Source organism: Sturnus vulgaris, chromosome 6 (genome assembly GCF_052056855.1).
Source record: "Sturnus vulgaris isolate bStuVul1 chromosome 6, bStuVul1.hap1, whole genome shotgun sequence".
NCBI lineage: Eukaryota > Metazoa > Chordata > Aves > Passeriformes > Sturnidae > Sturnus > Sturnus vulgaris.
The window spans coordinates 31,619,158-31,641,257 of NC_142248.1; the positions used below are offsets into that span (position 1 = coordinate 31,619,158).

Below are 22,100 nucleotides of genomic sequence, written 5' to 3' on the forward strand. Positions count from 1 at the left end.
ACATTAAAACTTGAGTATTTTACCTTTCTCCTCAAAAGCAATTGCTGCTGTCAAGTACACCCTTCTCTTACAGCCACATGTTCTGTTTAAGAATACCTAATCAGAAAAACATTCAGAGGTATTTAATCAGGTTTTTCTTTTCTCTTTAATGACCTAATGTTTTGGTTTGCAACTGCTGCCAACTCACGCTGGGTAGAAATTTAGTACTGTCAGCATTTAATTATTATTTTAACACAGATTTCTCTACCTTCCTACAGTGAAGAAATAGCTAGGAAAAAATACCGCTATGAGCAGTTTTTTAAGCCATTAGCTCGTTATTTAACCACACTGGAAATTACCATTCAAGGACACCCAGATGCTAGCTCTGCCATCCCCTGCTAGTGCAGATGCTTCCCAGTCTGCACCTCCACATCCAACCAGAGGGGCAGTGGCCAAGGGACAGCCTGGAGGGACTGCAAATACCCTACCCTAGAAGCTCTCCTATCTGGGATATAGCTCACCAAAAGATTTGCCAAAGAGCTGGAACACAGAGCATCTAGTTGGTGTTGTATCTTGGGCCATAAATAACAAATCACATTGTTTCTTTTTGTCAGCTTAAAACCCATTTTCCTAATTTTTTCTCTCCCTGTCTGAAACTAATAAATTTAATTCTGTAGCCTGCAACAGGCTACAGGGGAAATATATGTGTTGGTCTGCTGCAGACTGCAAGACAGGTTTGTTTCATTCACACAGCGGGGGGGGAAAAAAGACCCAAAAAACCTGGTTCTGTGAATTTCAAAAGAAACCAAGAGCTGAGCTCACTGTAAGCTCCCAGCATCATGTAAGTGTTGCACTGCATGGTGTTTTGCAGACTGGACAGGTGCATGGAGAGTTCCCTTCCCACTCCCAGCCAGTCTGGTGAATGCCTGCTCCCTGTTCTTCTCCTGAAAAACAGGATTTAGGATTCAGCCTTCACAAAAACCATTGGAGAAATGAGTCTGCAGCAAAGCAGGGCTTGTGATAGGAAGCGTTAAATGGTGCAAAGAAGGAAGGACTGTGAGGACGCACGTGGATAACTCCATCTTCCAGAGCAGATGGAATAGTCAGATACACACTTATTAAAACAAGCATTAGTCTGTGATAGCAATCTAAGATAACACTAAGAGGTTTGTCACCTCTTAAATAAATATAGGTAAATAAAAATAGAGGCCAAAACCTGATGCTATTGCTGGACTTGTGTCTATAGAAAGCACATTTAACATTAGCAGAGGATCCAGCTACATAGGTTCCTCCTTGTTTGAGAAATACAAATGTTTGGCGTATGCTGACCTTTGTAAACAGTCACACTCCTATTTCAAAGGGAAACATGTATGTGGAAAAAGACAAGAACAGAGGCTAGCAACAGGAAGGTAATAAATTTCTGCAACAGGGGGGTAAAAAATTTCATTTCTCTAATGGCAAAGCAGGGCTCTCTTACACATTTGGCAGGAATGAAACACTGCTCTTCTCTACCTGAAAAAAGGTTGTGGATATGGGATTTTAAATCCAGATGGTCACCATCAATGTAACTTAACTGTGATGAATAAAGAGGCCAGCTATTTCATCTGCTTAACATTAGCTCTTCCCAAAGTGCATTTTGTAAGTCACATGCAGAGAGCAAAGGGCATATGCTTAAGAAGCCACATACAAACCAACTACTGCAGGGTAAAAGAAAGGGAAATAGCCTTGGTCACTGAGAGTATTTGAATGTCACTCTGTTAGGCTGTACATTGCATTTGACAGAGCTAGCAAAGGAAATAAGAAATGATAACTGATAGTGCCCTGATTAGATCAGCCACCTTGGGAAAGGTGCTGAAGCAGAGATATTTCACTAAAATAAGGAGAATCCTGGGAATAGATTTCTGGCAAGTGATGGCAAAGGAGATATGGCCAGAATTAGAAATGGATTTTGCAGGCAGATAAACTGTAATAGATAGAAGGCAGCTCAAAATGATATATTGTGAGGGCCTACAGAACAACTATAAAGTTTGTTTGCAGATATTTAACATACAGAGATCCTAGAAATACTTAACTTCAAAATACACTTGCTGTGTTATTAACTTTAATGTGCAGAAATAAAACAATGCTGTATTAAAGCTCTCTAGCAAAAAAGGAAGCTGTCTTCTCCCCAGCTATCCACCTCTGACTTCAATGGAGTTGCATTATTTTATACTACAAGACAGAAGTAGAACAGGAATATCTTCTTGTGCTTCTGACTGACAAAGATACATGAAAATGTACATTTTATTATCTTGAAGGAAATTGCTTTATTAATAATGGATAACTAAAGGCAGTGGTAATTAACATAATGTAATAAACTCCTTATATGCACTTCTATAGCTTAACCATGATTCCTTCTTCTGAAGCTCACAGGCAAAGCAGTTCTTTAGACTAATATTCGGGCATTTTAGGGTAGTTAGCTCTACTAGCTATTAAAAAAAGTCTTCAGTGATCCTGCTGTCCACATCTGTCTGTATGTTTCCTCCTTAAAAAGTTTAGTCAACCAAATATAAAGACAATTGTGCAGTTCTTGCAGTTCCATACAGCACGGTGACCACGACAGCCGATGACAGTAACTTGGGGAAAAGCTCCTACCTGGGTTCAGTCATTACACATCAGAGTCTCCCACCACAAGACAAGTGTGTCAACAGCCCATCTTCACTTGCTCCTGTTCACAAGACTTTGAGATCAGTCCATGGGCTTAAGAGACTGCAAGTCAATAAAGATGAATACAATGCTTCCAGGGGCCCGAGTCTGGCCCTTTTCTCCTTGCTTCATCCAGTAAAATGCTGAATTTTGTGCAAACAAGTAATGGATTGCATGTTGTTCAGAACAAAATAAAGATATCACAGTTACAACAACAAAAATCTATGTTGCAGCAAACCTGTGTATTACGAGATCTCATCCATGGCTCCAAAGAGCCATATGTGCATCACTCACACTGCCAGAATGGGAACAGTCACATAAATCATCCTTGGTATCAATGGAGGATGCACTTGTCAGAGCAAAAGTATCTGAGGAACAGCCAAATACTAACATTTACCTACCACTGGGATACAAGTTAGTGATAACCATTATCACCATCACTACATCAGCAACAGCAATGGAGCATCAAATTCTGCAACCGTAAAACCACTGCCACAGCATCCCCCTGAATACACAAAGGTGGAGTTGAAATATAAACTATTTACATCATCAAATACCAAGCTATTTGCTGAGGCAAGATCTTCACTGAAATCAGCTAGCACTATCACAATCAATAGATTTTGGCATGAAAAGGGACAAGCTTCCATTTTTGCCAGCATTCATGCCCATAATGGCACCAGAACAGATGATTTTCCAAAGTGTCATGCTGCTTACTTCAAAACTTGTAGAAGAGAAGGCACTTCCTCACCTACAGATGTCCCACCTAGGCTAAACCTCTTGCCCCTTGCATTTGGAAACAATCAATCCATATTGGATTCTGCACCTGGGATGGGGCAACCTGGATGTATGGACAGACTGGGAAATGAGAGGCTGGAGAGCAGAGCTGTGAAAAGGGACCTGGGGGTTCTGGTTGATGGCAAGCTGAGCACGAGTCTGCAGTATCCTGGCAGCCAGGAGGGGCAATCCTGTCCTGGGGAGCACCAGACAAAGCATCACAGCCGGCCAAGGGAGGGGATTGTCTCGCTCTGCACTGGGGCAGCCTCAAGTCCTGTGTACAGTTTTGGACACCACAATATAAAAAAGTCATCAGGCTGTTAGAAAGCATCCAAAGGAGGGCTACAAAAATGGTTAAGGGCCTTGAGGGGAAGCTGTACTGGAAGTAGCTGAGGTCATTTGGTCTGTTCAGCCTGGGGGAGACTGAGGTGAGACCTCAGTGCAGTTACAGCTTCCTAGTTAGAGGAAGAGGAGGAGCAGACACTGATCTCTGTTCTGTGGTGACAGTGACAGAACTGAGGGAATAGCCTGAAGTTGCATCAGGGGAGGTTTAGGTTGGATATAAAATACAGGTTTTTCACCCAGAGGTTGAGAACTGGAATAGGTTCCCCAGGGAAACGGTCACAACCCCAAGTCTGACAAGAGTTCAAGGAGTGTTTGGACAAGAAGCTCAAGCACATGGCGTGACTCTTGAGGCTAATTCTGTGCAGTGTCAGGAGCTGGACTCCAATGATCCTTGTGGGTCATTTCTGACTCAGAATGTCCTATGATTCCCAGCACTAGCACTCAAGAGACCCCATGAAAGCAGAGCTCTGTTTCTGAAATAAACCCATCTCTTTCCAATAGCCCAAGAGCTGAATTCTGCTGCCTTCATCATCGTTGTTTTGAATGAGAGAAAGGTGGGAGGGAAGTTTCTGCCAACATTAATCAATATTTAGGTGGTTTCCTGCCCATTCATTCATTTGCTAGAAGTGTTTTTGACAGTAAAAAATCTACTGAATGTAAGCAGACCAGTAGCAGCTGCTTGAGAAATGCCAATAATACTGTGCATACCTTCCAAATTTCCCCAATGTCCCTAAGTTATTAGCGGGTGACAGGAGCTTAAATAAAGCATGTGAAACATGAAAGCAGGACAAATAATTATATTGGTATAGGGACTTCTATACTGGAGCGATTTTTGCTCTAAATACCTGATATCAACTGTAAGGTTTTGGGGTCAGAAAGAAAATTGGTTTTGCCTGCTATGTCTTTGAGAGAGCAGGGTGCTTGGAATCCCTGCTGCTCTGTGGTCCCAGCTTGTATCCTCACAGAACTACAGTAGCTAACAGTAGCAAACAAGATTGGACACAAACTCAATAAAAATTACAACAAAAAAATTCTGCTCCAGATTTCAAAGTATTTCCTGAACTGTCCACATCACACCATGATCAGGCATCCTCATTTGAGCAGAGAGCAAAAAAAGCAAGATAGGAAGAAGCCTGGGTCAAATAAACCAAGCACAGACCATACGGGGAGTGGGCAGAGTCCAGTGGCTTGGGACACAATCCTCAAAGGGAGAAAGTGCAAGTGGACAAGACTAATACTATTCTCAACATCAGCATAGCAAAGGCTGTTCCATGCAGCTCTTTGAGGAAAGATAACATTGCTTTTCTGGTAAAAAAAAAAAAAAAGCCTTTGCCACTAGCATTGTAAAATTATACCCTGAAAAAGGGGCTCGGGGGCTACATACTTGTGCCTGGCCCTCTCATCTGCTCCATTCCTTCAATGGAACAGGCATAAACCACCAGACAACCTGATCCTACAGCCAGTCTCTGCTCAGCCTGGAGTACAGCTGAGGGCCTCCTTGTCAGCCCTGTAGGAAGCAGAGCAAGGCTGCTGCAGGAGCACACGCCAGTCTGGAGTGCCAGTGGAGACTCCTGGCAACTGCACTGGAACACGAGCATGCCCTTTGATTCCCAACCTCAGACAGGTACTGCAACGGGGGAACTACTGGAAAACCCACGAGTGACCCACGGTGAAAGGCTTCACATCTGTCATTGTACCTCCAAGCCCACCACATCCTTCCTTGCTTTCCCCAGGAGTCATCTCTCAACCATTTTGGCTTCAAGATGTTCAGCTTCTTTTCTCAAACTGCTGCAATGGCAGCTTTCCATACAACTAGGAAACACAGAAATCATTCCACTTGGAAAGCCAAGATGCTTTCTCTTTCTAAAGATACTGACTTTTCCACCCAGGCTGGCTGCTTCTCAGGTGCTGGTCTGGGAGATCACCAGAGTCACCAACTGAGCAACTGGGGATTTCCTCACCTGTCAGAAATGGCACCCTGGCTTAGCAAAAACAAAGGATTTTTAAAACACATTTAACTTTTCTCAATTTGTGCTGGATAGTTCAGGGCCTTTTTTTCTTGTTTTGGTACAATTAAGTCGATCCCATTTCCAGTCAGGCTGGTTCCAGCTGTTGCACTGGGCCCCAGGACTGTGAATGGCTTACAGTTGCTCCAGTGATGAGATGGGCTGTGAACAAGGGTGACCATCCTAATACATATGCCTAATTTCTACATTTTTCCTTTTTTCCTATATCTTAACCTCATTTTTCCCACATTTTACCTAATTTCTTCCAGTCTGTGTTTTCTTCCTCCTTTCACAAAGCTACTATGTCCCGAGTGAGATCTCCTGTTCAGTCACAACACAAACTGAAGCTGCAATGTTTCTCTCAGACCTTCTCCATCACAACCCAGTGCTGCACTTGCCTGACACAGCAGCTGAGCAGGAACCCATCTGCTGCCCCCCTGCTTCCCCATACCCACAGGGGGTTCAGCACTGCACCACTCCCTGCCCTGCGGTCCAATATCTGGGGTACAGCAACTACAGCTACAGTGCTGGTGCATTTAATCAGAACACTGTGACTTCCCAGCACCTCTGTGAATTTCCTGAGCAGCATGAGTGCAGGCTGCCCCAGGATGCCAGCTGCAGCAGGCACGGTGCCCAGCTGGGGATCCCCAGGGTAAGCTGGGCTGACAGGGCCGTGTCACCCCACCAGAGCCTGGCGCAGAGCTGGGCACGGCGCAGCTGCGGCAGCACCACAGCACAGCGCCCATTAGTGACGCTGCTGTGACCACCCCCAGGACATTAAGGTCTGCTGCACCAGTACATGAGACTACTTTGCAGTGACACAAGTGAGGAGGGGAAAAATTAGACATAGCAACGAAGATGTAGCTTATTTGTGGCTCAGTTTTTCAAAGTTTACTAACTAGTACAGATTATTCATTGCTCATGTCTTTGAAGAAGTGTCATTCCCTTTCTATTCTTAACCCTAAGTAATATTTTATTGTTCTGCTATTCCTCCTTTCAGACTGAAAGGCATTTGTTCAATCTTGGCTTTGTGAGACGTTGTCTTCCAGCCCTCTTCATCCTTGTCTAGGGATTGTTCTGTACCTCCGTGTTCTCTCCCCCAGCTCCTGCTGCAGCCTTAGTCTTGCTCTGTTCTGTACACCCTCCACACCCTGGGCATGATCTTATTCACTTTGACACCAATTCCTACTGTGCCAACGTGAAATGTACTTTCTGTCACTGACTCTTCTCCCCAGCCAAGCCCATCTCTCAGCCTGTCTTGCTGACACCTCTTGCTGGGTATCTCATCACCAAATCAAACCCAATATAGTTGTAATGGATCTTGTGATCTTCCTTTGCTTGCCCAGCCTCTTTATCCCTTCTGAACAAACTTCCACCCTCCCTGTTGCCCAGGCCTATAACCTCTTCCAGTTCTACCATTCTTCACAGCCTCACTCGTCCTGTAACACCACAGAGTACTAACTCAAAGGGCATTATACCAATTTACAAGAGATGAGTTTCTGTCCTGGTGCCTCTAAAAGCAAATATATTCTATTTGACAAGTAAAAACCTTCAGTCAGCTCCCTCAACATCTCTTGTATTTATTACTTTGATCTTTTGCCCTCTGGACTCCCAACAGCCACATCCTTTTCAAAACATGACTCCTCCCGAAATTCTTACATGTACCTTAGGTCTCCAATGCTCCCAACCCAGAACATTCCCTTCCACTCTCCAGCCTTGTGTATCTACCCACTGTCCACTTCTAAGCCAGTGCAGGGCTTCTTAAGCCTTCTGAATATACCTGAAATAATCTGGTGTGCTAACAATATTTAATTAACAGTAACAAATCATTCACTAATTCACAGATTTTATGATAAAATAGAGGAAAAAAAGAATTTTAAAAAATAAAGGAGTCACCATGAAAACTGAACACCAACTTCAAATTCAGACACAATTAAAAAGCACATGTTTAACACAAGGTGAACACATCTGCAAATGTATGCACTTAATCACCAAGATAACATGAAGTGTTACATGTTATTTGTGCCCCCCATCACCATGCACTATGCTATCCCAGGTGAGCTGAAAGTTTCATAACCATTTTAACACCAGTATAAATCTCTGCTTAAGCCAAACATGCCACAGTATAAAATGATCCAATGGATACCACAATAACACCCTGCATCTTCACACTCTCTAGACCACACAGTGAAGTTTTGTAATGGCTGAAGACTTGGCACTTAGTGGATCTGACCTAACCACTGCAGCTTTCTTTGTATAAATGTTTCCAGTTTATTAAAAAAAAAAAAAAAAAAAAAAAAAGAGGAAAAAAAATCAAAAAACACACGTTTTGTTCAGATTACTATCAATTAAAAAAAAAAAAAGGCACTTTACAGAAAGTAGAATAGCATCTGCATTTAGGGTTTTCCACACCTGGAGGGCTGCAAGAACATGGAGCCCAGATCAGGTCTTTTATGAGAGTACTAAGGACTTCACCATATGCACCATGCCAAAATGATAAAATGTTAATGAAGTGAAAGTATATTAGTGAATTATTAAAATTTCACTTCTCTCTGCAAAGCCCAGAGTAAGAAAAACACAGTGAAGATAATGATAAAAATAGGATCAAAACATTTGGATCCCTTCAGCACCTCCAACATAAAAGCTTTACAAAATCTGGTGTTAAAATTAACATATTAATTGAGTAGCTTCTACAAATGATCTACTGTAAAACCAAGTTCAAAACAAATTGGAGTTGGGGGTAAAATGAGACATAATTCAGTTAAATCTAGATGGATCAGGCCTACAGCTCCCTCCCATTTCTAATAACCTCTCATAACCCCTCTAATGCCTCTCCTCCTCTCCACAGCAAAGCCCAGCTAGCAATTAAATAGTCCACAGTAAGATCTCATGGAGGGAAGTAACAGTGAACAGGACTCTCCATGGCTGGGCTGGGCTGGGGAGTTCACGTCTGTGTGCTTTGTCAGGAGTTTAGTCCAGGGAGAAGTTTGGGCTCCCTATGAAGCCCAAGGGATAACCCAGCAAGCAGCTCTGTAGTGGGGTCCTGCAGAGGTGCCAGGGGCTGGAGAGGGGAGCCTTGGTCCAGAGGCAGGGCCACAGGAGACACAAGGCCACTGCTTTCAGTGGGCAGGAAAAGGTCTAGCAGAGAACCACACTAAAAACAACAAGAGCTTTGCCACACAGTATTAAGAAGCCATTTCCAATGAAGCTGCCGTTCTGTAAAATGCTTTCCAGGGTCTAGCTTGGATTGCTTTGTACATAAAGTCCCATCTGATAGGAAGTCTGGAGTGCTCTCCTTGCAACAAAAGTAAATATGCCCAGACATGGCGAGCAGGCTCTATCAGGAAGTTGGTGGCAGGTAAGCAGTTTGCCATTAGGATCCCACTAGGGAATCTCACACTTTGCCTGAGCAAACTGTTCAGTGCAGGGTCCCACCACAACTAAGAGCATGAGAGGTGGGCAAAGGAAGAAACTGGTGTAAGCCAAACACATCCCACTCCTGGAATAATACCTGTCTTTATTTGGCTTTAATCTATTTTCAGTAAAAGGTAAAACATTCAGTGTTGGAAATTTCATTGTATCAGCTAACATTGATATAAATTCCTGCTAATGTTGCGAAAAAAATCCCAGTGTCAAACATCTTAGGCAGATCTTTCCATTCAGCGGCACCTACCAAGCCTGATCAGAGGTCGAAGCCTTGCCACCTGTCTGTCCTGCAGTCAGTGCAGACAGGAGAAAACCATCTCCAGCAGAGACTCCTAGACTACAGACAGGAGAAATAAAAGAGCAACAAAATACTGTGCAACATAATAAGTAGAAACTTTGCCTCCAGTAGACTTAGCCTGTCCAATTTTCGCAGACATTATGGAATAGATGCACTTTATGGAGGGTTTTGTAAGAGCATAATGTGTCCTTTGTGTAACTTCCTAAGAGGGGTGAGGAGAAAGTGATCCCCAGCAAGCAAGTGGCCACCAGAGCCTGGGCTAACGTGAGGGTAGTCCTACACAACCCACCTGAAGGCTGGGTGTCCAGCCGTGGTGAGTTTCAGCCATTCCCCAGGCCCCCTTCACCAGCCACCACCAGAGCAGGGCTATCCCACTGCTGTGCATCCATCCTCAAAGGGGACAAATGGGACACAGGGAGCCTCACTCCTTCATGCTCTACACTGACACCCAAGGTACACACTTTTGGCTAGACAACCAGCTTCAGTTCAGAACATTTACAAAGTTCCAAGGATGCTAAAGGCACCTGAAGTCTTACAGTGAGTTTAGGGAGGGTTTGAGCTGTTCTCATGCTTGGCAGCTCAACTTGAGGCATTTTAAATGGAGCAGAATTTCCAAAACTCTAGGAGAGAATCACTTCCCAAAAACTGCCCTGCCTTGCAGAGCTTCAGGCTGGTTTCCCAGAATCAGCTGATCACTTCTGAAAATACACTGCTGTAATTTTACACTTAACTGAAATACTGTTCTGTTGGAGTCCTTTTTTTTTTTTTAATTATTATTTTGTTACAATTTTACTTTGTCTTGATAATGAGAGAAGGTAACAAGGTAAATGCAGTTTTATTACAAATATGTCAAAATTGTGGCCAAAGTCACACTGTATTGTGTTACATCTGAAGTCACGAACTGGCAAATTCCAGCATCAACCACAATAGTCCAGTTTAGGCTGTTAGACAGCCCTGGTAGCTTCTCCTGCCAGGAACTGCTCCTAACACCAAGACATCTCCTACAACCAAAAACCACCAGTTGAACCTATTCAGCATGACAGGCAGCTTCTCACAAGTTTATACAACTTTTCCATGTTTCCCCCTCAAAACCCTCTGCAAAGCTTAACACCATAAAAACCCTGTTGTGAGCTGACATCAGAGAAATATTTATTCCCCTGAGCCTCCCTGCTTATGAGAACACACAGACCTAAACCGCAGCCCTCACCTTTGCTCTGGACCTTCATCCAAAGCTGTGTCTAATCTTACAAGCCTCCAACCCGGCATTCCAGCCATGCTGGGCAGAGACCAGAAAACGACTGGCATTTTCTGAAACCATTGCTTATATTCTCACCCTCACCCCACAGCTCAAAAACACCGCATAGGTGCATTAGCATGAGTACACTTGGGAAATGCAAACATATTTTCAAAGTTTTAATCCATTAGCAATTGCTAATTAAGGGGCAATTAATTTGACTTCAGCTCTGTTCCTAATTTGCCTTGCAACTTTGTGCAGTCCATGTGAAATGCTAAGTTTCAGCTTGCTATGCTCCCACAACTTCTGTGGATATTAGAACATTAATTTCTGTAAAGTGATTTATGATTTATGATGAAAGGCAGTTCAGAACTGTAAGAACTGCTCCTATTAGTAAAATAACTGGTGCATTTTTTGATCTTTCATTTTAATGGGGGAAGAAAAAGAAAAGCCCAGCTGAGTATCAGCAATGAGGCTCAAAAGGTAAAAATTGCAAACTGGACACCTCTGAAAACATAGCACAGAGAGGCTGGTGGGGTGGTCTTTTATAACAGCAAAAAAATGACAGGACAACACAAGCATTTAACTTCTTGCATTTCCCTTGGGTTTGCTGACATCATAAAACTTTCACAAACTAAAATCATTAGAGATAAATAAAGTAGCACAGACGCAGAGGGTGATGAAGGGTCAACCTAGAAGACACCTAATCCAGCTCATTTCCTTCAATGTGTAAAAACAAGTAACCGGCACGTTTCCTGCCCGAGAACCTTCCTGCCGATAAGGGTGCTCCCAACAACAGGAAATTCGCCTCTAGAAGCAAAAGCACACTTTCGCTACCAAGCCAAACCTTCTCTATCTGAACTCCACAGTAATTAAAAGCAGCATCTGTCTAATCAGAAGTGAGCTGGATTAAACAACTGTCTGACTCCCTAAGCCTCTCCCCAACACAGGGAGGGGGTCCCCACCTCCTGCATCCTGGTGCCAGCCCAGCTGCCAACAGGGACTCCTCAATCAGAAGCAGGCACTGCTCCCTCTGGCTCCACCATCCCTTCAGTCTGTTCTGCCTGCAACCAAGTTTTAAAGTCAGGCCTTGGGTTTTTTGGACAGCAAGATCCAAGGGTATGGGTAAAGAGGTTACTGATCATCTTCACCTCAGTCCCCTGCACGATTTACCTCCTGATCTGCAAGACCTGATCACCAGTCTCTGGTTCTCTTAAGAAATAATAATACAAAAAGTATAATAAGCAACCAAACCAGTCATTTAAGGTTTCAAAGTGATGATTTAAACAGTGGATGAAGCACTAAAGTGCTATTTCTCAGCTTGGTCACTACAAAATGAAGATTAAAGAAAGCAACAAAAGGAAATGTTTCGGAGAAAATGCAGTGAATACTCAAAGCCATCTCTCTATCACAAACATCTGAAATCGACGGGTGCTGCCCAAGAAAATAAGCAAAAACATTAACACCTTTCTTGTGAGTTTACTGTGAAATAGCTCTTTCCTGCTTCAAAAGCAAAATAGCTCTCTCCTTTCACACGCAATAAACTTTCAATAGTCCAGCAAAGTAAAACTTCAATTTACGACAATAATAGTCTGATTTTCTCATGCTGCATTCAGCAGCAATGAAGTATATTTCATTCTAATATCTCTGCTTTTCTCCTCATAGCATTCTATAACAGAACTGTTTTCTTTTTTTCTTAAAAGCATTGCAAAGGGCTTCCCAGAGTCATTCGCCACCTTTTTTTTTTTTAATAGGTGAGGCAGATCTGTGAAATGGCCTTAATATGCAAGTCCAAATCATTACAATTTAATATAACTTCACAATACAAAGGAACAGAGGGAGATCAATCCCAACTTTATTTCCCAGGTTCACAAATGCCCATGGACAGAAATGTGGGCTGATTATTCAATTATAAAAAAGTCATCCCTTGCTACTTTTGCCTTTTAAGCCCCACAATCCTTCTGCTTTGAGCCTTTTCTCAGGCTCCCAGCAGCAGGCCAGGCTGGGGCAGGTGGCTGCATCTCCTCAACTCCTCCTTGGATGGAAAGTGTGGGACAACGTCCAGGGAGGAGAGAGGGAGGTGGCGGTGCAGGGTTTTATTGTAAAATGACCTTGATTTGACAGGCATGTTCTCAGGTTTCAACAGATGCTGTGGGAAAGGCAACAGCAGCCAAGGCGGTCTGCAGGCATTTCTGATGATATGCAGACTTTTTTCTTCTGCCTTTTTTTTTTTTTTTTAAATACATGGGGGGGGGGCGGGGGGAGTCTTCTCAGTTTCCATGACAACAGTGTCTCCACTTGTCTGTTATTAGATACCATCCGCTTCCTGTGTCTAAATTTTTAAACCAATCAGAAAAGTGTTTATAGATTTTGTAGCTCCTGGGACAGTCCCTCTCCTCCAAGAGAGCTACTTTAATGACACGTAACGCTCCGGCAGCCACGGCTGCGAGGCCTTATATTTTCGGCTGCAAAGTGATCACAGTTCATGCTGTTTACCGGCTGAATCATGGGCTGTGCCAGAGAAATTTGGGGGTCTGCTGCCCCATTTACTGTGCCCTTAAGAGACGTCACCATGTCAAATTGTTTTAAAAACCACACAAACTCCTTTTCATTGTTTGCTGATTTTTGTTTCTGGTTCATGCCATGAAACAGCAGGATGTGTCCCTGCGTGACACGCGATGGCCTCGGCGAGGCCGTTACCCCACCGGAGTACCGGCCCGCCCTGGCGGAAATGGATTCACGGTACAACATCGCCTGCTGCAATTAAAGTTTCGGCAAACTGGGCTCTGAGAGCAGCCGCGCTGTAACCGTGCGAGCAGATTTACACAGTCATATTTTTGATGATGTAAATAATACCTGGCCGCATCACAGTCGGAAAGTCAATAAGGAAATCCTTCTCCAGGACGCAGGGACACCCGCATACATTGTGAAGGAATTAACACACGCGAAGTCCAGTTAAGTAAAGAGCCGGCACTGAAGACCGACTAGCAACGGGGAGCTGCCGTGAGAAGGGGAAAATCCCTTTCCCGGCGGCTCTGACAGACCAACACTGCCGGAGGAAGGATGCCCTTCAGGCGAGTGTGCAGGCACAGACGGAGCCCGGGAAGTACCGAGCGGCTTCTTCCCGGGCGGGGATCCAAGCGCCGGCGGCACGCAGGAACAAAAGGGAGCGGTGGGGGGGCCGCCCGCCGCCGGCTGCGCCGCTGCCCCACCGAGCCGGGGCCGCCCGCCGAGCCGGGGCCGGAGCGCACGGGCCGCGCAGTCGGGGGCACAGCCCGCACGGGATGCGACCCGGCACCCGCCCCGAAGGCGGCTCTGGCTCGCCCCAGGGCGCCCTTCCCCTCCATTCCCCACCGCCCGTCTCCGGCGGGGCTGCTCGGCAGCGGGACGGCGGCAGCAGCGCGGGGCAGCCCCCACTAATGCCCCGGAGCGGCGCCGCTGCCCGCCGACGGCACCCGCCGGCCCAAAGGCCCTAAAAGTTTGGCCGCGGCTCCCTAGCCCGGGAGGGACGGGGCGCGGCGACAGCGGCGAGCCCGGGCGGGCGGGCACCCGCGCACGCTCCCGATGACACCGCGAAACGCCCCCGCCGTTACCTCGGTCCGCGTCCTGCGCTCCCGCGCCGCCGCGGGGTGGTGGGCGCTCCCCGCGGCCGCCCCGCTCCGCGCCCCGCGGCGGGAGCAGCCGGAGGCAGCCGCAGCCCGCGCCGCCGCTGCCGCCCCCACCCCGCCCCCGGCGGCGGCGCCGCGCCCCGCCGGGCCCTAGCGCCGCCCGCCCGCCCCGCCCCGCCGAGCCGGCCCCCGGAGCTGCCGGCTGCTGCCCGCGCCGGGCTTCCCCGAAGGAAACTTCGGGAGCGGGAAGCTGGCGGGGGCGGGTGAGAGGTGCTGCTCCCCCGGCAGTGTTTTCCTGCCGGTGTGCGGGGATGGAGCACGCTCAAGCGGAGGAGGCAGGTCCCACGCGTTCTGACCCTTTTCCTTCAGGGGAACGCTCTGGGACCCGCTGCCCGCCCGTCGCTCACAGCCCCCGGTGAGTGCCCACAAGCCTCGGCTGCCTGCCTTGGCTGTCGCGGTGCGACTGGGAACGGCCTTCGTGCCACCGGAGCCGGTCTTTTACACCTTGAAAAACGAGACACGCAGAACTACAACTGTTATTTTTTACCGTCTCTAGCCGCCGGGAGCCTCAGCGAGGCCTGACACCTCTTTGCATCGTATTTACGGCTGAAAACAGAGAAACCTCCCCATGCCAGAAGAGCCTGCAATGTCAAGGGCGCACCTGTTTCTCCTGCCCACTCCTCTACCCCTTTGCAGCCCTCGCCCCCAGCCTCCTCCTGCTGCTTGTCCTGCCTTGCTGCCGTGGGAGCAGCTGAAGGGGAGCTTTGGGCTGAACGGAGACCCGTCTGCAAGCGCAAAGGCTGGCAGGATCTCAGAGGGAGCTGGTGCCATCAGCACTGCCACATGCCTGGAGACTGTCAAGCCTGTAATGGGCATTTAATTATTAATTTTAAGTTAGCTTTCTCTAACCAACGCTGTAGAATGACAACTCGAGGTATATGTGATTGCTGTAGTGATTACAGGAAAAGCCTAGCTTATCCTTTTAGATTTACTTTATCATAATGTGGGAATGGTTCAGGATGGGATGAGATTTTTACTTTTCCCATAAGGGATACATTCTTTCCTGGACACAAAGCTTGCTTGGACATAGGACAGAATGACAACTGTATCCTCCCAACTCTTTTTCCTGCCTTCTCAAACTCCACTACTCTACATGACTGCCAACCCTAGATCAGCATGCTTTGCTCTGGGCATGACACAAGGAGACACAGATTTTGCACCAGCATATTGTACAACGATGTACAAAAAGTATCAACTCTGAATTTTGATTACAAGATTTGAAAAAATAAAAGGAATGAGGTTTTCTATCTATATCAAATATAGCTATACTAGGAAATGGAAAATTGTTCCTCTGCCCTTTTTTCTTGCTGTCTCCAAAATTATTTTGAAAAGCCAGGTTGAAGTAGCAGTGTAGTCTTTCCATTTGTAAAACTTGCTGGCATGAAACTTCTCCCTGCCCCCATCTTGGTCCTAGTTAGTTCCCTGAGCATTGCTCGTCTGCGCAGATGGCAAAACCTCCTGTTGATTCCCTGATGCTCGCCTCTTCAATGGATGGATGGGCTCAGTTTATTCCAAAGTGAATATAAAACCTTGGGGTTTCCTGAGCAAAGTTACAGTTTTCATTTTGTAGGTGGTTTTGGTGACACAGAGACAGAGACAATCCCGTCCCACAGGATTCCTGTGTAAGACACACAGGTTACACATTCAGTTCAGTTGAAAGTTCTCTACTGACTGCTCTGCAAAAGCTCTGCAAAATTTTCCAAGACTGTGTCAGGATAGATCAGCCTGGGTTGCTGAATCCCCTTACAGCAAAGCACTGACAAAAATCAGGTGTGGAATGAACCCAACCCCAGGCTCCTCTTCCAGGCTTGTTTCCTGGTTCAGATGGGTAACCACTGGAGTGATGACCACTGAAGAATCTCTCAAAGTAGAAACCTGAAATCAAAGCCTGATTTAGTTTTAGTGACAACACTCCAAGAGTAGCTGAACATTTGGGCTCAACTATTGATACAGCTAGAGCTAGGGACCCTGGACACCATGTTAATAACAAGATTTCTATTAGTTTTATTTAAACATATAGATATCTGTTTGCAATGTCATCACATAAGGAAATAAAGAGACTCCATGAAGGGTAAAATCTTGGCCCCATTGAAGCAATGCTGAAGTCTTGTAATGAACCTGCATACTACAGGTGCTGATAATCCTCTTAGGGCTACTTCACATCAATACAAACAAGGCATCTTTTCCTGTGCTTACCCATTAACTCTAAGGCAGGTATTTTTCATATGGAAATAAGTTTTAACATTTCTTTGTTCTTTGATCTGATCATCTGAATTACTCTGTGCCTGCATCTATGCTAACCACAGCCGTTTGAAACCTCAGCCTAAGTTCCTTCAAAATTTAGCCACAAGTACGTGCATTTCCCTTCTTCTGTTGTTTGCTTTCAGTGATGCAAGCTTCATTATTCTTTCATTTCTTCCTCCTTCCTCCCACTCATGTATTTGAGGCTTTCTTACATGCTTTGTAGCTCTACTTCCCACCTCCTCCTCATTTAGATCCTTCCAAAAGAAAAGAGTTTTAGAAGACCCACATTTGCAAGGGAAAAATATTAATAGTGGAAAATTTCTCAGAGATGCATTTTTCCTATGCCTGCAAGTGCATCTTGTCTCTCTGTATCAATCTAAGCAATGTTAACTCTCCTATGTAGAAGCTGCTTTGTTATCTCTATCTGCCAGATTAAATTAATGGAGATGAAATTCTTACCTCTCCAAACTGGGGAGAATTTATGATTTATGCTGTAGAAGTTTTCTGATGTCTACATCAGTCCATTTTATCTAATTTTCCTTGGAGTTCTTCATTAAACCTTGCTCTCCTGGAGAGTCTGCAATTCCAAGTTCTCCAGCTAACAACTCCTGGGTTATTTCTGTCTCTTGGTCCGAGTTTGCAGCCCCTAGAGGAGCCCCAGGGCACAGGTGACTCTTCTCCTACCTCAGGAAAAAATATGTCTGCTGCTTCCTCTCTGCTGCAGGCTCAATGTGGTGCTTGCTCCAGGGTCAAAGAGATGAGAGGCTCTTTGCCACAGGGATCCCTCTTGGGAAAGGCTCCAGTCTCACAGGGGAGGCAACTCAAAAGGAGCTTGATTGCATCTACTGAGTAGCCCTAAGTCCAGCTATAAAACCCCTTGTGCTTCTTCAAGGTCTTGCTGTAGCAAAATGTGATTATTTATCAAGGAGTGGAGCTAGATGTTTATGAGATGTGAACAGTGCTCCTGTGTGTACCCTTGCCCCACAGCTCCATTGTGTTATGTTGATATCCATTCCCTTTTTTTACTTCCAAAAATTTTTCATCAATTCTGGGATGTGTGGGGAGCTCCCAGGACAGGTGGTGTGGCTAATGGGGGCCACATAAAATTGAGCATAACTGTGGTAGGAGATTAGTCACTGTACAACTGCTCAATTGTCACTTACAAAATGTCATTTTATAGCTGTGCTGTTTACCCTGTTTGTTTCTTGCACTTGTTTGGTCCCTTCATTTGAACACAAAGATAGAAATGCCAGTGCTTTAAGCTAGATAACTTTTCCAAGGGCAGGACTCAAGTGACTTTTTTCCATGTACCTACTCACCATTCATATCTGACATTGCAAAACTAGAAGGCAAATAAATAAAAAATTCACCTAACTTTTCAGGTAAATCTAATATACCCAGTGCCTCAGGTTTTTTGTGTGTCTGTTTTGAGGTATGATTTCCATAGGATAAATACCTGTGCAGTTCCAGGTCAGTTTGTTGTTGTGTCTCAGATGCACAGGGCACACAGCCCAGACTCTGCACTGGAACACAGTTGCCACTGCTGTGCACCACATCACTCTACCACATAAGGTTGAGTCCCATCGAAGTAAAGAAATACAGGGAGATTACAGTAATGCCATTCCCTCTTTCATGCTGCTAAATCAAGTCCCACGTGCCTTCCCCTTGAACAGCCAGTGAGACCTTTTATGGTCACATAGGGGTACTTAATTATGCACATATATGTGTTTTTGTACTACTTTAGTAACAGTGTAAGAGTTGAGCAATAGATTTAATTTTATGATCCAAAAGGAAAAAATTCGGGTTCTCTGGTGGACAATGAAACTGGAGTTTTCCACTCTTCCTTATTTTATTTTTGTTAATACCACCTTTAAACTTTGAATTATCCTGCAAGTACTAAGGCTCATTAACTTTGTTTCAGCTTGTACTTGTGTTAATGGGACAGCTTTTTTGTAACAAATATTAATTTCTTGAATGATAAGGCTTAAATGTTTAATAAAAGCCATTAGTAGAACTATATGTAAGGACTTATAGGAAAGGTGATGGTCTTCTTATGGTTACTGCTGTATCTCTGGTTGCCAGTGATCTTTCTTGCCTTCTAAGCAGGCCTTGAGCTTTTACCTTTCCATGCATGGGATAATCTGATTCCCACATACTCTACTAAACACAAGCTCCAGCTTACATACCCCATGCATCTTCCAAGCTCACACACATACATCAGAAGAGAGACCTTCAGCCTTCCCACATGACTGAAAGATTTTTTTGAAAAGAAGAGCCACTTAACCAACGAAATAAAGCATGTTGGTTAAAAAATATTTCACATGCACTTTTTCTTGTAGTCTTGCCAACATCTAGTAAATTAAATATCTACAGATCTGAGCACTTTCAGCCCCTTTTGGAATCTTGCTCACAAAAACGTCTGTTTAAATGGTCCTCTGTAAATTTTATGGAGTTTTTCATGTCTTGCTTTGCAGGCCCCCAGATTTCTCCCAGGCAAATCTCTCCAGTGAGCCTAACAGGGGCCCAGCCAAAACATCACAGTGAGCACTTGCTTTGTTTCCCAAGTGTTTCCTCCAAAATGTATGCCTGGATCCATCTTCTCTCTCCTGGGTACACATCTTGACAATCCAGCTATTGAAGTAGCTCAATGTATGCACACAATAAACATGTCAACACATCACATTCATAAATTATTACAGGCAATGCCAAATCTGCCACTAAGATTTTTTCAACTTGAAGCTGTAGCAGAGGATCTTCAGTAGCAGAAATGCTTAAAAACTGACTGTGAAAAATAAGGTTATCTGTTAATCTCATGTAACCAGGATACAAGACAGCATATGCTTTATGGTTAGTGGGAAAAAAAAAAACAAAACAAAAACAACTGACAAGTATTGAGAAGCAGGATTTAGAATAATATAAAACCACCAGAAAATATTTATGAAGTTGTTCTGCTACTTCCAAAGTTAGTCCTAGCTGTCTCTCTGAAGGAATCATTAGGAAGCATGGTAGTCTTCAATGTTTTGTAAAATTATTTTTCTTTTCAATTCTTTGATCAGGCATCCTGGAATTTACTGAGCAGTTACAGGTTGTTCCTTGGGTTGCATCCACAAAAATCCATTCAGGTTTTCTGGCTGTTCTAGATCTAGCCTGAGGCACAGGGATGCTCACTATACCTCCTCATTCACATCAGCATCTGCTTCCCAGGCCTTTTCCCTTCTCTGTGGTTCTCCCACTTCTCATCCTTCTCAGTGTGGCACCCTCCGTGCTGCCCTCCCACCGTGCTGCTGAGCCCAGACGTAGGAAGTTGCACGTCCCTATGTCTGACTTGGGCAGGGTTAAGGATTTGGCTCCCTGGTGGAGCTCTGCTCTGCCTCCAAAGAGATGCTGAACCGCCATCATGGCCCTGTGTGACAGCACCCGTCTCCTTCAGCAAAAGGTAACTCTGCTCAGCACAGACCACTTCCTCAGGAGGTTCAAGTAAATACTTAACATAGAGATGGATTAAAAATACAGATTATTCCACTTTGCTGTGACTGAGGAACACTCAGAAAGTGCTATGATGCTGCTCCAAGTGGCTTCTGCAACTGTCCTGACAGATCTCCCAGAGCTCTTTGCCAACTCAGCAAATTCAGCCACTCCATCTCCAAATCTGCTTCAGAGGCTTTGGGCTGTCACAGTGCCTCAGACCTGCGTAGAGCAGCACATGCATTAAAGTCAAAAGAGTGAAAATCAGACCATTAATCTCTTAATCTCTATTACTTTGGGATTTGTCAAAACCTGGGGCTTTACCTGCCATGACGGCTGTTTCTGACAGCTTCCCAAGACGTGGCTTGGGCAAATGGTGTTAATTTTAGCTCTACTGGTGCCCAGGGCTGTGGAGGAGGAGCTTCAGACCTGCTCTGGTGTTGTGCTAATTTGCTGTGTGCCATTGAAGCTAAGCATTCATCGTGCAAGCCTGGGTGTGAAATTCCCGTATAACTTCATCTGACTTTGAGTTTCCCCAGATATGTAGATCTGGCTTCTTCCAGCAATGTTTTTAGCGTGGCCCTATACACTGGCCTTCACTGCAGCTCTCACTAATCAGCCATTTTAATTATGGCAGATAATTTTTCACAGCATCTTAGTTATTTCAGTGGCTTTCAAGTTCTGAGATGAGTGGCATTTAATTATCTGGGTCTCTTTTTTTGCTTCTGCTTCTGATACTGTCTTGTCCTTTGTGTATGTAAAGGGTAAATGAACAGGAAAGAGATTTTTACCACTATTCTGTCAGTTCAGTATGCCAGCCACACATTCAATACTTTTCAGGTATTGATACCTGTATCAAAATGAAGGAACTGCAAGTAAACAACATGGTGACAATAAACAATAAAATACAGTGTGGACTTGTGGATTCATCATTTTTGTCTTGCAGTTAGATTCAGGTTAAATCCTCCCTCTCATTGCCTGCAACAATTCCTGTCCTACTCACATCCCAGTGGCTATGGCTATGCAACAGCTGCTGCATTTTGTGTCTTCACCTTGTTTTGTTCTCAAGAGGGAAAGCTCACAGATACTAACCCCTGTACCTGTTACAAGCAGTAGGGCTGGAGTATTGTACAACAAAAACAAAACTTCCACATTTTATTGGGATGAATCAAAGGCAGTGATCAAGTTATCTTGTAAACTAGCTTTATCTGCATCTTGTTAAAAAATGTAAGTCATAATAACACAGTTAATCAGGAAACAGAACTTCTGCCAATTTTTTGCTGTTCTTGCTTAAATGTTTATGCTGCAAGGCTAGCCCATCTGGTTTAAATTGTAGGATGGAAATCACAAGATCTACCCACCATTCCCTGACTTGTAATCCTGGAAAAGACTGGAAGTAGTTTGGCGACATAATGTTTCCCTGCCTCCTGTAGAAACAAATCTCAGCTTCAGAGTAAATTGCAGCAGACAATAATTTCAAGACATAAATCCAAGGCACAAAATGGGCAGCTGATTCAGGTTTCTGGTAAGTCAGTGGTTGGTGTTCATGTTGAGGGTCAGGCTGTAAGTAGGAATTAGCTGTGCAACCTACATTCAAGCCCAGACTTGGACACTACACTCCATGAAGTTCAGCAGACACCTGGATGTCTGGATGTGGTCTCCAAGCACTTTGCCCTTGAGTAGATGTGTTAATAGTCTGGTTCCTTCCACAGTCTGCTGAATACAAATGCAAATGAATGCTGTGAGTGTGGCTATTGCAGAATTATTTGTTGCATGGTGCTGCGTGGTGATGGTCTCAGTACCATTAATGTACTATCTCCTAAAATTCATGCAACCAGGAAAACATTATTGTCTCCATTTTACAGATGAGGCACGAATATGCAAAAAGTCTCAGTGACACAGTCTTAATTCATCTCGGAGTTGAGTCTTCCTTGAGTGCTGCAACAGCAGAGCCAGCCATTCCCTTGCTGAATTCA

At 44.8% G+C, this 22,100-nt stretch overlaps 1 protein-coding gene across 9 annotated transcripts in view; it reads right to left on the reverse strand.

Moving 5' to 3' along the window:
* Window positions 1-14,442, reverse strand: part of FOXN3 (forkhead box N3) — a 206,380-nt gene extending 191,938 nt beyond the window's left edge. For 3 of the 9 annotated variants that reach the window (XM_088167458.1, XM_088167454.1, XM_088167456.1), the window contains exon 1: window positions 14,341-14,442. The gene's annotated coding sequence lies outside the window, so the exon portion shown is untranslated. The remainder of the gene's footprint in view (window positions 1-14,340) is intronic. The other 6 variants (XM_088167461.1, XM_088167460.1, XM_014869869.2 and 3 more) reach the window with 3 other exon arrangements.
* Window positions 14,443-22,100: the final 7,658 nt, after the last annotated feature.